This window comes from Saccopteryx bilineata, chromosome 2 (assembly GCF_036850765.1).
Source record: "Saccopteryx bilineata isolate mSacBil1 chromosome 2, mSacBil1_pri_phased_curated, whole genome shotgun sequence".
Taxonomy (NCBI): Eukaryota; Metazoa; Chordata; class Mammalia; order Chiroptera; family Emballonuridae; genus Saccopteryx; species Saccopteryx bilineata.
Genome location: NC_089491.1, coordinates 150500934 through 150514368, shown reverse-complemented (window position 1 = coordinate 150514368; position 13435 = coordinate 150500934). Strand labels below are relative to the sequence as shown.

General features: G+C 43.4%; 1 protein-coding gene across 2 annotated transcripts in view; it reads left to right on the top strand.

The window, feature by feature from the left end:
* Window positions 1–217: 217 nt before the first annotated feature.
* The window catches only part of SLC38A1 (solute carrier family 38 member 1), an 81543-nt gene continuing 68325 nt past the window's right edge, over window positions 218–13435 (top strand). Inside the window, exons 1-3 of one of the 2 annotated variants that reach the window (XM_066258178.1) lie at window positions 218–659; window positions 810–1072; window positions 4389–4477. The gene's annotated coding sequence lies outside the window, so the exon portion shown is untranslated. The remainder of the gene's footprint in view (window positions 660–809; window positions 1073–4388; window positions 4478–13435) is intronic. The other variant, XM_066258177.1, reaches the window with a different exon arrangement.

Here is a 13435-nt window from a genome sequence, read left to right as displayed (position 1 = left end):
CTGTCCGCAGCTCCACGCGCTGACAGCGGCTGGAAGGGCTGCGCAGGAACCAGCCACTCTCCCGGCCATCCCCACTCTGGGCCCTTCCCACAATGCAACTCCCCTCCCCCCGTGGCCTGGCTGGACTCCGGTGTACTTCAAAATGAGCCCCTCACCTAGGGAACAGCCCTCCTCTTCTGCGCCCGCGCCCTCCTGCGAGTCCCACATTCATCCCCAAGGGTTCCCCGTCTCCAGCCGCCGTCGCAGCCGGCTCTGGACTGGATGCCCGGCCCCAGGAGGGCGCGGGGCAGGTGTCCAGGCTGCGCGCAGCCTCCTCTCCCGGTGCCATCCTCAGAGCGCCTGGCATCCGCGTACCCTGCAGCCCCTTCTTTACCCCTTCCCCAGGCTCGATCTCTGCCAGCCGCGGGCGCTCAGCGAGCGGCCAGAGGGAGACAGCGGGCGCGGCCGCCAGCGCAGACACCATGTGACGGACCCTGCTCCCTGACACTCAGCTTAGGTTAACGAGCCGCGCGCTGTAAGGGAGGTAAAGGCGCGGGACGCGGAGGAATGGCTTGACTTTCCCTGTTAAAACATCAGGAGCTATGGAGACACACCGCGACCTGCGCCCCCAGTAGGAGAATGACTACGATTCAAGACCCTCAGCGCCCGAACGTGTTGCAGTAAGTGCGCGGCTGGCGGGAAGGGGGAGCGGCGAGGGGAGGGAGGGGAGGGGAGGGGAGGGAGGGGAGGGGAGGGGAGGGAGGGGAGGGGAGGGGAGGGAGGGGAGGGGAGGGGGAAGGAGGGGGGACTGATGCAATCCGCCCCGAAAGGAGGAGCAGAGCCAGAGGAGCGCCGGCTGGGCGGCCACGCTGCGCAGCCTGAAGGTCGCCAGGAACCTCCGCCCTTCACCTTCCCGGGAGATCCGCCGCCGCGCCAGGCTTCCCTGCCCATCCCTCGCAGACGGAGGCCACCTTGTCCCGACGGAGGCAGCCAGACCTTGGCACAAAGGACATCACCCGGCTGGGGGTGGGAATCCGGAAGCGAGAACACCTTGACGTCTCTCCTTTTGACACTTTTCCCTTTGCTGCCCGAGGTACGGAGATTTTCCCGAGTCAGGAGAGCTGGGGGAGCGCGGCGGGAGGGATAGGCTGTTGAGAATGTGTGAGGAAGAGGCAGTAACGTGGAAGTCATCTGTACGGGCCTGAAAGGAAGGGGTGCACGGCTGTGCCGAACGCTTTCAGATTTTTTGGGGAGGGGAAGAAGGAAAAGTCCAGGTCCCAGTGGCTCCGAAAGCATGCGGCAGCGTAAGGAGTCGCAGAGGTCCCTGGCTTCACCTTTGCGTGAGCTGTGGCTTACTTTTTGGTTGTGTTTTCATAGTGGCAGCGTATGGCACCGGATCTAGTCACATTATAGGAGGGTCAGGGACCACGCGGTTCTGCAGGGAAAGCGCAGCCGATATGAGAGCGCGGCTGCAACCACGAGGAGTGTTTGCATCCTGGGCATTTGGGGTAATTTCCTGTATCCGTTGGGCCCAGAGGAGAGCGTGGGATGCCCGCGAAGGTGTGCGTGTAGCGGGTTGGGTCTCCGGGACTGGCGGCGGAGCGCGAGTAAACCCCGAACACGTTTGCCACCCCTTCTTAGAGGTCTGACCCTGTCTCAGTAAGGGAGAGGAGCAGGAGGATGCGAAGGTGGTGGCGGCGGAGAGAGTGGGGGGTTACGAAAGGATGCCGGCTGTAGCTCGCTGTCCTTTCCCGCCCTAAAGAGGTTATTTTCAAAATCAAGAAGGTGGGGGGGAGAAAGTGCTGTTCTGGGAACTGGGATCGCTGGAGCTGACAAACAAAAGGCCACTGCTTGCGCGGGGCCCGGGCTCGAACTGACTTCTCCTGCACTCCACCTCCTCCCTCCATCCCAGCACCTCGCTGCCTCCCTAAAAGTGTTGCCACAAAAGGCCTTTAAACTCACCGCGCCTGAGCCGGGAAGGGAGGAAGCGCTGCACCGCCCCCGTGTGGGCCCCGGGCGCTCCCCCGCCACCGCAGGAGCGTGGGGCTCGTAAGCGCCCACCGGGACCCCACACAGCCCCGGGCTGCCTGGGTGCTGCTTCCCTGCGGAATCTCCCGCAGCTGGATTTGGGCGGAACTGTAGTTAGAAAAGGTAGAAGTGTATATGGCGGCAAAAGGAATTTCGCGGTAACAGCGTCACGGCGTTTCGGGTGCCTTTCACAGGCTGTCTGAGGCTGGGGAGGTGGTGCTACATTTGAGAGTCCTTTGTGTCTCGCTCTGCGGCGCGGACCCAGTTTTTATGGTACTTTTCTCAAACGAATCCATTGTGATGTATGTTGTAAGAATAAAAACCCAGAGCTAGGAAACGGTATTTATGGATTTGAGATCTCTGCGGCGGGTTTAAAATGCTTTATTTATTTATTTTTTTAATGTAAGGGGGAAGAGAGACTAAATCTAGGGTTTGCAGACTGCAGGGCCCAGCAAGACTGTAATTTGTCACCTTGATGGAAGAAACTGTGCAGCAACTCGTGCTTTTTCTGACGTCAGAAAGGCAACGGAAAGAGAACCTGAGCTATGTGGCTGGCTGCCTTAGCTGTTAAACATCTCACTCAGGGTTGGGATCCTTGAAATCTTTGTAAAACAGTCAAGTTGGGGCACTGATCCCCTGTGGGCCCCCTGGATTTTGGTTCAGCCCCAATCTCAAATGGCATTACTCTTCAGTCACTTAAGTTTTCAATATGCCGCTTGCAGCATCTGGAAGTCTACCTCGTTTGGTTTGAGGTTTTAACCTTGATGAGGTTTATTCACTTTAAAAAAACACATACTTGGCCCTGGCCGGTTGGTTCAGTGGTAGAGCATTGGCCTGGCGTGCAGGAGTCCCGGGTTCGATTCCTGGCCAGGGCACACAGGAGAAGCGCCCATCTGCTTTTCCACCCCTCCCTCTCTCCTTCCTCTCTGTCTCTCTCTTCCCCTCCTGCAGCCAAGGCTCCTTGGAGCAAAGTTTACCCCAGGCTCTGAAGATGGCTCTCTGGCCTCTGCCTCAGGCGCTAGAATGGCTCTGGTTGCAACAGAGCAACAGCCCAGAGGGGCAGAGCATCGCCCCCTAGTGGGCATGCCGGGTGGATCCTGGTCGGGCGCATGTGGGAGTCTGTCTGACTGCCTCCCCGCTTCCAACTTCAGAAAAATAAAAAATAAAAAACAAACAAAAAAAAAAAACCCCAAAAAACCACATACTCAATAAATATTTCCTACTGGAGGCTTACTTTGTGGCAGGCAGCAACAAACAAGATACAGTGCCTGCTTCTGTGAGGCTGCTATTTTCATGGGGAAACAGGCAATAAATGCATGTATAAATGACTTTCAGTTATTTGTTAGTGCAATGAAGAAATAAAACAGTCATGTGCTGGGGGAGGGTGCTTGAGGTAGATGACCCTCTCGGAATGCCTGCGTGAGAGGGTGACATTGTCCTGAGGCTAGGAGGCCAGGCATCAGGCTATTGCTAGTCTTGTTGTCTTTTCCTTACTCTGGATGCTACTTCAAGACAAAACCAATCTTATTCATCATTGTTCCCCCTAACGTCCAGCAGGGTAGCTTGCTGCTTTAATAGTGTGCCCTTTGAGTTGAAATCTAGGCCAGGTTCCATCTCATTCACCTCTTTATGCTATTGTTGATCATCCCTTTCTATAACAGATTACTTGTTCCCCTTCTCCTAAATTGAAACATTAGTTTTTTTTCTACGCTGCTTTTCTTTCTCTCTTTACTCTCTCCTGACTGCTGAGTACTTACCAGGCCCTTGAAATTACCCTCAAACCTGCCTTCTCACCTCAGTCCCACTGTCCAAGTTCAAGTCCCCGTCACCTGACCTAGAGATGGCAAGTCAAGTAGAGTGTTGGGATACAAGAATCATGAGACAGGAACGGAGGTGCCCTGAAGGAACTAGCACTCAGGGGAGGAAGAAGGAAGCACAACATGTGGTTAAGAGTGAAGTAGCTAACTGATGAGGTGTAACAGCTTTCTAGTGGGTCTCCCCCATACGAAGCTCCCCTAATTCAATCTTCACACTTCCATGAGTTCTATATTTCTAAAACTCAGTTTGCATTTTTTAAAGATCTTGCTTCTAAAAACTTTCAGTGGGTTCCCAATTCCATAACCAGGCACTCAGGACTGTCCACAATCTGACTCCTCACCTCTTTCCATCTATTTGTCCCAGCTGACCCTATGCCCTCCCTCTCACTTTTCTGCCTCAATATCAGTGTTCATTGCAGACTGGAATGCCTACTGAAATTCTATATGTTTATGAAGACCTAGCCCAAATGCCAATTTTATAACTCTTTGCATAAGTGTCCACGATCACCTCTTAGCATTTCTATAAGGATTTTGTTTACCTTTTACTGTTTGCACTATTGTCAGACCAGGTGATGGAAGGTGGCTTTGAGTCAAATGTGAAGACAGTTGGCCTCAGTTACCTGGGGGTTCTACATTCCTGAATTTAACCAACCGTGAGTCAAAATTATTTTTTTTAATAATAATTAAAAAACATGTACTATGTATTTAGGCCTACCATGGTTATGTCTGTATTGAACATAATACAGACATTTTTTCTTGTCATTGTTCCCTAAATAATACAATACAACAACTATTTACATAACAGTTACATTGTTTTAGGTATTATAAGTAATCTAAAGATGATTCAAAATATATGGGAAGATGTGCTTTGGTTATATACAAATACTATGCCATTTTATATAAGGGACTTGAGCTCCCATGAATTTTAGTATCCACAAGGGTCCTGGAACCATCCTTGTAGAATACCAAGAGGTGATAGTACCAGGTCTTAATTTATCAGTTTAGGAACTTTGGGCAAGTTGTTTAGCATCTCTAAACCTCAGGGTTTGTTTTGTATCTCCACTTGTTTAATGGTGATAATGATAATGATGATGGCAGTCGTGGTGCTCATCTTTTTATTTTTATTTTTAATTTTTCCATTGATTTGAGAAAGAGAAAGAGGGGAGGATGAAAGAATGCAGGGGGGAGAGAGAGGGGCATCAGCTCGTTGTTCCACTAAGTTGTTCAATTTAGTCGTGCATTCATTGGTTGCTTCTTGTATGCGCCCTGACTGGGGATGGAACCCATGGCATTAGCAGGCCAGGATGACGCTCTATCCCTGAGCCACCCGGCCAGGACCAATACCCGTCTTACTGAGTTATCCCAAAGATTTAATTATGATAATGGATCTGAAGTGCACCACATGGTGGTAGCACTCCATATATATTGAATTCAAAAGAACTTCAGGTTTCTCATCTATGACAGGGAGTGGAGAAAGTTGGTCAGTATAGTTTCCTTTACCTCTGATATTCTGTGACTGTTTAACCATTTAAAAATACTTTTCTGAAAATAATATCGTGATGGAAGCTACCTGAATCTTTTCAGTCTCTGTGAAAAGTAGTGTGGGGGTGGGAAACATAAGCATATTCAAAATCACATCATAGACTTCAGAAAAACACACCTTAGAACACTGAGCCTAACCTGAGTCATGTTATACTTATTTCTGAAATTTGATCACCTTATATTAATTGGTTCTGTCAGTGAGTAACAGTAAAGGATTTAGTGATTAGGAATGCCCCATGGTTTGGGGAAACTTTGCAGGCACTGGGGTTGCAATCAAGGAACTCCGCCTTAAGTGAAGTGACAATGTGTGTCTTTGCCAGTAACTAGCTGGGTACACTTGGGCAACTCATTTAACATTTGTATGCTTCATTTTCTCATCTGTCAAGTGCTAATAATATAGTGTCTGAGCTGCCTAACTCACAGAGTTGTGAAGATACAATAAGAACAGAACGTAGAAAATCTTTAAACACTTAAAGGAACTATTCATGATGATAATCATCTGAGGTTAAACACGCTGCTAATGTTTAGAAGATGGGTTTAGTTCAGTGATTCTTGACTCTGGTCTTACCTGGGATCTTTTAAAAACTACAAAAGCCTGGACTCCATTTCCAGAGATTCAGATTTAGTTGGCCTGGGTTAGAGCCTGGAAATGAAAGAGAGAGAGAGAGAGAGAGAGAGAGAGAGAGAGAGAGAGAGAGAGAGAAAGAAAAGCAAACACAACACCAGAGATAATTCTGATATGCAGTAGTTTAGAACTAAAAGCAGACAAAACAAAGTCAGAAATTAAATGAAAACCTCCATATGTTATTTGATAAAGTCTTAATAATGTGAAATCATGGTGACTTTTCCCTTGACTCAACTAAACCAACCAGTTGTTGACATCATGGAGCCATAGCCTCAGGTTACAGTTTATAAACTGAATTTCCCCAGGCATAGAAGCCTGTCCAGTGATACAGCCTGGGCCACATAAAGATTTAATGTGTGGATCTCGGTTTCCATCTCCCAGGAGTGACAAAGAAGATTGGAAAAGAAGGAGACAATGGAAAGCAAAAAGAAAGGGATAGGCTATGGCCCAAGGTATGGGGGGGAAGAGGCTCTGAGTGGGAGAGAAACAGAGAACAGGGGGAAAGTTGTGTTTTCTTTTTTAAGCTGGTTTTGTTTAGGTTGGCAAAGTAGTGGCTATAGAACCAAAAGAAGCCTGTGGGTATATTTTGTGTGGCTTATAATTTCTTTTTTAATTGTTTGGAATTAGTTTTCAACATCTAAATATCAGAATTTTATTTAAAATAAGGATTTCTGGCTTTTTTTGTATGTGTGTGACAGAGAGAGGGACAGGTAGAGACAGACAGGAAGGGAGAGAGTTGAGAAAGATCAATTCTTCCTTGTGGCACCTTTTAGTTGTTTGTTCATTGATTGCTTTCTCATATGTGCCTTGACTGGGGGGCTACAGCAGAGCAAGTCAGTGGTCCCCAACCTTTTTTGGGCCACGGACCGGTTTAATGTCAGAAAATATTTTCATGGACTGGCCTTTAGGGTGGGACAGATAAATGTATCACGTGACTGAGACAAGCGTCAAGAGTGAGTCTTAGACGGATATAACAAAGGGAATCTTGTCATTTTTTAAAAATAAAACATCGTTCAGACTTAAGTATAAATAAAACAGAAATAATGTAAGTTATTTATTCTTTCTCTGCGACCGGTACCAAATGGCCCACGAACTGGTACTGGTCCGTGGTCGGGGAGTTGGGGACCACTGGAGCAAGTGACCCCTTGCTCAAGCCAGAGATCTTGGACTTAAGCCAGCGACCTTGGGCTTCAAGCCAGCAACCCCTGGACTCAAGCTGGATGAGCCTACACTCAAGCCGGTGACCTCAGGGTTTTGAACCTTGGTCCTCTGTGTCCCTGTTCGATACTCAATCCACTATACCACCGCCTGGTCAGGTTCTGGCATTTCTTGAAAAAATATTGAAAGATCTGGCTTTTTCCTACTAAAATAGTTTGGGACACATGTTCTCTGTTTCCTTATGCCCAATTTGCTTTGTTCATTTATCTTGCCTACCGGGATCCTGGCTACCTTTGTTTTTAACCCTTAGTCTAAGTTTGCAGATCTCAATGCACATGGGACTCTTTGAAGAGCAGTTAAAATATCCACGCTTGGATCCCATCCTAGGTCAATTAAGTCGAAACTGGTGTGTGTTGTGAGAGAGGTTATCATTATTATTATTTTTATTTAAAATTAGAAATTTTATAGAATATGTTGGGGTGACATTGGTAATAAAATTATGTAGGTTTCATGTGTACAATTCTATAATACATTATCTATGTATATTGTATTGTGTGCCAAGACTCCGTTTATCCCCCCTTTATCCTCTTCTACCTTCCCCAACCCACTTTCCCTATGGTGATCACTACACTGTTGTCTATGTCTATGAGTTTTTTGTTTTGGGTGTTTTTTCTTTGTTTAATCTCTTCACCTTTTTCACCCTGCCTCCCAGACCCCCTTACCCTTAACATCTATCAATCTGTTTTCTGTATCTATAAGTCTATTTTCTTTGTTTATTTATTATATTTTGTTCATTAGGTTCCACATATAAGTGAAATCATATGGTACTTGTCTTTCTCTGACTGGCTTATTTCATGGAGCATAATAATCTTCACATCCATCCATGCTATGTTGAAAGGTTACAATTTCCTTCTTTTTTATGGCTGAATAGTATTCCTTTGTATAAAGGTAGCACAGTTTTTTATCCATTCATCTACTGATGGACATTTGGGCGACTCTAGATCTTGGCTATTATAAATAATTCTGCAGTGAACATAAGGGTACATATATTCTTTCAAATCAGTGTTTTGGGTTTCTTTGATTCTGTCCCTATAAGTGAAATCATTGGGTCATAAGGCAGTTCTGTTTTTAATTTTTTGAGGAAACTCCATACTGTTTTCCACAGTGGCTGCACCAATCTGCATTCCCACCAACAGTGCACTAGTAGGGTTTCCTTTTCTCCACGTCCTTACCAACACTTATTGTTTGTTGATTTATTGATGATAGCCATTCTGACAGCTGTCAGGTGATATCTCATTGTGGTTTTAATGTGCATTTCTTTGATAATTAGTGATACTGAGCATCTTTTCATATATCTATTTGCCATCTGTATGTTCTCTTTGGAGAAGTGTCTATTCAGGCCCTTTGCCCACTTTCTAATTATAGTTTGTTTTATGGTGTTCAGTTTTAGAAGTTCTTTATGAATTTTGGATATTAATCCCTCTTCAGATGTATCATTGACAAATATGTTGTTCCATTAAGTGGGTTGTCTTTTTATTTTGTTGATGGTTTCTTTTGCTATACAAAAACTTTTTAGTTTGATGTAGTCCCATTTATTTTTTTTCTTTTGTACTCCTTGCCTGAGGAGACATACAGAAAAAATATTTCTATGAAAAATATCTGAGATTTTACTACCTATGTTTTCTTCTAGGATTTGTATGGATTTAAATCTTACATTTAAGTCTTTAATCCATTTTGAATTTATTTTTGTGTATGGTGTAAGAAGACGGTCTACTTTCATTTTTTTGCACATATCTGTCCAGTTTTCCCAATGCCATTTATTGAAAAGACTGCCTTTACTCCATTATAAGTTCTTACCTCCTTTGTCAAATATTAATTAACCATAAAGGTGTTGGTTTATTTCTGGACTCTTCATTTACATTGATTTAGTGTCTGTTTTTATGCAGTACCATGTTGTTATGATTACTATGGCCTTGTGGTATAGTTTAATATCACATAGTGTGATTTCTCCAACTTTGTTCTTCTTTCTCAAGATTGTTGTCACTACCCAATGTCTTTTGTGGTTCCATATGAATTTTTGGAAAATTTGTTCCAATTCTATGAAATTGATATCATGATAAGAAGTGCATTAAATCTATAGATTGCTTTGGGCAGTATGGACATTTTAATGATGTTAATTCTTCCTATTCATTGTCATGGTGTATACTGTCATTTATTTGTATCTTCTTCAATTTCTTTCTTCAGTGTTTTATCATTTTTTTTTTTCTTTTACAGAGACAGAGAGAATCAGAGAGAGGAATAGATAGGGACAGACAGACAGGAACAGAGAGAGATGAGAAGCATCAATCATCAGTTTTTCGTTGCGACACCTTAGTTGTTCATTGATTGCTTTCTCATATGTGCCTTGACCGCGGGCCTTCAGCAGATGGAGTAACCCCTCGCTCAAGCCAGTGACTTCGGGTCCAAGCTGGTGAGCTTTTGCTCAAACCAGACGAGCCTGTGCTCAAGCTGGCAACCTCGGGGTCTCGAACCTGGGTCCTTCCGCATCCCAGTCCGACGCTCCATCCACTGCACCACCGCCTGGTTAGGCTCATTTTTTGAGTACAAGTCTTTAACTATCTTGGTTAAATTTATTCCTAGGAGTTTATTCTTTTTGAAGCAGTTATGCATAGGATTGTTTCCTTAGTTCCCTTTTTGATAGTTCATTACTGCTGTGTAAAATGCAACTGATTTCTGGACATTTATTTTGTAACCTGCTACTTTTCTGAACTCATTTATCAGGTCTAGTAGGTTTTTGGTGGGGTCCTTAGGGTTCTTTATATATGGTATCATGCCATTTGCAAATAATGACAGTTTTACTTCTTTCTTTCCGATTTGGATGCCTTTTTTTTCATCTTCTTGTCTAATTGTTGTGGCAAAGACTTTAAAGTACTATGTTGAAAAAGAGTGGTGAAAGCGGACATCCCTGTCTTATTCCCTATCTTAAGAGAAACACTTGTAGTTTTTGCTCATTGAGTATGATGTTGGCTTTGCATTTGTCATATATGGCCTTTATTATGTTATGTTCCCTCTATTCCCACCTTGCTCAGAGTTTCTACCATAAATGAATGCTGGATTTTATCAAATGCTTTTTCTGCATCTATTGATATGATCATACTATTTTTATCCCTCATTTTGTTTATGTGATGTATCACATTTTTTTTTAATTTTTAATTTATTTATTTATTCATTTTAGAGAGGAGAGGGAGAGACAGAGAGAGAGAGAGAGAGAGAGAGAGAGAAGGGAAGGGTGGAGCTGGAAGCATCAATTCCCATATGTGCCTTGACCAGGCAAGCCCAGGGTTTCGAACCGGTGACCTCAGCATTTCCAGGTCGACGCTTTATCCACTGCGCCACCACAGGTCAGGCTGATGTATCACATTTATTGATTTGTGGATATTGTACCAGCTTTGCATCCCCAGAATAAAGCCCACTTGATCATGGTATATGATCTTTTAATGTATTGCTATATCTGGTTTACTAATATTTTATTGAGGATTTTTTTTCTTTTTTCTTTTGTGTTTTAGAGAGAGAGGGATAGATAGAGACAGACAGACAGGAACGGAGAGAGATGAAAAGCATCAATCATCAGTTTTTCGTTGCGACACCCTAGTTGTTCATTGATTGCTTTCTCATATGTGCCCTGACCATGGGCCCTCAGCAGACCGAGTAACCCCCTGCTCAAGCTAGCAACTTTGGGTCCAAGCTGGTGAGCTTTGCTCAAACCAGATGAGTCCGTGCTCAAGCTGTTGACCTCGAGGTCTCGAACCTGGGTCCTCAGCATCCTAATCCGATGCTCTATCCACAGCGCCACCACCTGGTCAGGCCCTATTGAGGATTTTAACATCTATATTTATCAGGAATATTGTCCTATAATTTCCTTTCTTTATAGTGTCTTTATCTGGTTTTAGAATTAAGATAATGCTGGCCTTGTAAAATGAGCTTGGGAGTCTTCCTTCCTCTTGAATTTTTGAGAATAATTTGAGAAGGATAACTGTCCGTTCTTTTTTGAATGTTTGGTAAATTTTTCCTGTAAAGCTATCCAGTTTAGGATTTTTGTTTGCTTGCTGGGATTTTTTGGATTACTGCTTCGATTTTGGTTGTAATCAGTCTATTCATGTTTTCTGCTTCTTCTTGATTCAGTTTTGGAAGGTTGTATGTTTCTAGGAATTTATCCATTTCTTCCAGAATGTCCAGTTTGTTGGCATATTGTTGTTTATAATATTTTCTTACAACCTTTCATATTTCTGTGAAGTCGTTGTTACTTTTCCTCTTTTCTTCTGGTTATATTTATTTGGATGTTCTCTCTTTTCTCTTGAAAATTCTGGTTAGAGTTTTGCCAGTTGTTTATCTTTTCAAAAAACAGCTCTTGGTTTCATTGACCATTTGTATTGTTTTTTTAAGACTCTTATTTTGTTTCTTTCCATTCTGATATTTATTACTTCCTTTCTTCCACTCACGTTGAGCTTTGTTTGTTGTTCTTTTTCAAGTTCTTTTAAGTGTAAAGTTAGATCATCTATTTCAGATTTTTATTGTTTCATGATGTAGGCCTGTAATGCTATGAATTTCTCTCTCAGGACTGCTTTTGTTGTGTTCCATAGATTGTGAGTTGTTGTGTTCTCATTTTATTTTATTTTATTTTTTCAAGGTATCTTTTGATTTCTTCCTTAATCTCATTGTTAGCCCATTCGCTGTTTAATAACATGCTTTTTAGCTTCCATGTCTTTGTGTCTTTTTCAGTTTTTTTCTTGTGATTGATTTCTAGTTTTATACCATTATGGTCAGAAAAAATGTTTGAGATTATTTCAGTCTTCTTAAATTTATTGAGACTTGTTTTGTGTCCTACCTAACACATGGTCTATCTTGGAAAAAGTTTCATGTGCACTTGAAAAGAATGTACATTTTGCTGCTTTTGGGTGAAATGCTTTGAAGATATCAATTAAATCCATCTGATCTAGGGTGTCATTTAAGACTACTGTTTCCTTGTTGATTTTCTGGTTGAAAAACCTATCCATTGATGTCAATGAGTGTTAAAAGTTTTTACTATAGCTGTATTATCAGTCTCTCTTATTATGTTCATCAAGATTTGTTTTATATATTTAGGTGCTTCTATGTTGGGTGCACAAATGTTTACAAAGGTTATATCCTCTTGTTGGGTTAATCACTTTAGCATTGTGTAATGTCTTTCTTTTCCCTTGTTTTGAAATCTATTTTATCTGATACAAGTATTGCTACTCTACATATTTTTTTTCCATTTGCGTCAAATATCTTTCTGTATCCCTTTTAACTTTAGTCTGTGTGTATCTTTCATTCTGAGGTGGGTCTTGTGAAGACAGCATACTTATGGGTCTTGTTGTCTTATCGATTCAGCTACCCTATGTCTTTTGATTTGACCATTTGAGCCATTTACCTTTTTGTGTGTGTGTGTGTGTGTGTATTTTTCTGAAGTTGGAAACAGGGAGGCAGTCAGACAGACTCCCGCATGCGCCCGACCGGGATCCACCTGGCATGCCCACCAGGGGGCGATGCTCTGCCCATCCGGGACGTTGCTCTGTTGTAACCAGAGCCACTCTAGCACCTGAGGCAGAGGCCATAGAGCCATCCCCACCATCCGGGCCAACTCTGCTCCAATGGAGCCTTGGCTGCGGGAGGGGAAGAGAGAGACACAGAGAGGAAGGAAAGGGGGAGGGGTGGAGAAGCAGATGGGCACTTCTCCTGTGTGCCCTGGCTGGGAATCGAACCCGGGACTCCTGCACACCAGGCCGACGCTCTACCACTGAGCCAACCAGCCAGGGCCTGAGCCATTTACCTTTAAATTGAGTATTGACGAGTATATATTTATTGCCATTTTATTCTCTCTCTATTTTTTTAAGGTTTTATTTATTGATTTTAGAGATTAGAGGGAGAGAAAGGGGGAGAGGACCAGGCATCAACTTGTAGTAGTTGCTTCACATATGTGCCTTGACAGAGCAAGTCCATGGTTTCCAACCAGAGACCTGAGCATTCCAAGTTGATGCTTTCTCCACTGAGCCACCACAGGCTAGGTGCCATTTTATTCTTTATAACTATGTTCCTATTTTTATTTTTTTCTTTCTTCTTCTTAAAGAAGAGCCTCTAACATGTGATACTGATTTAGTGGTAATGAACTCCCTTAGCTTTCTCTTATCTGAGAAATTCTGAATTTCTCCTTAAATTTTAAATGATAGTTTTGCAGGGTAAAGTAGCCTTGGTTGTATATCCTTCCTTT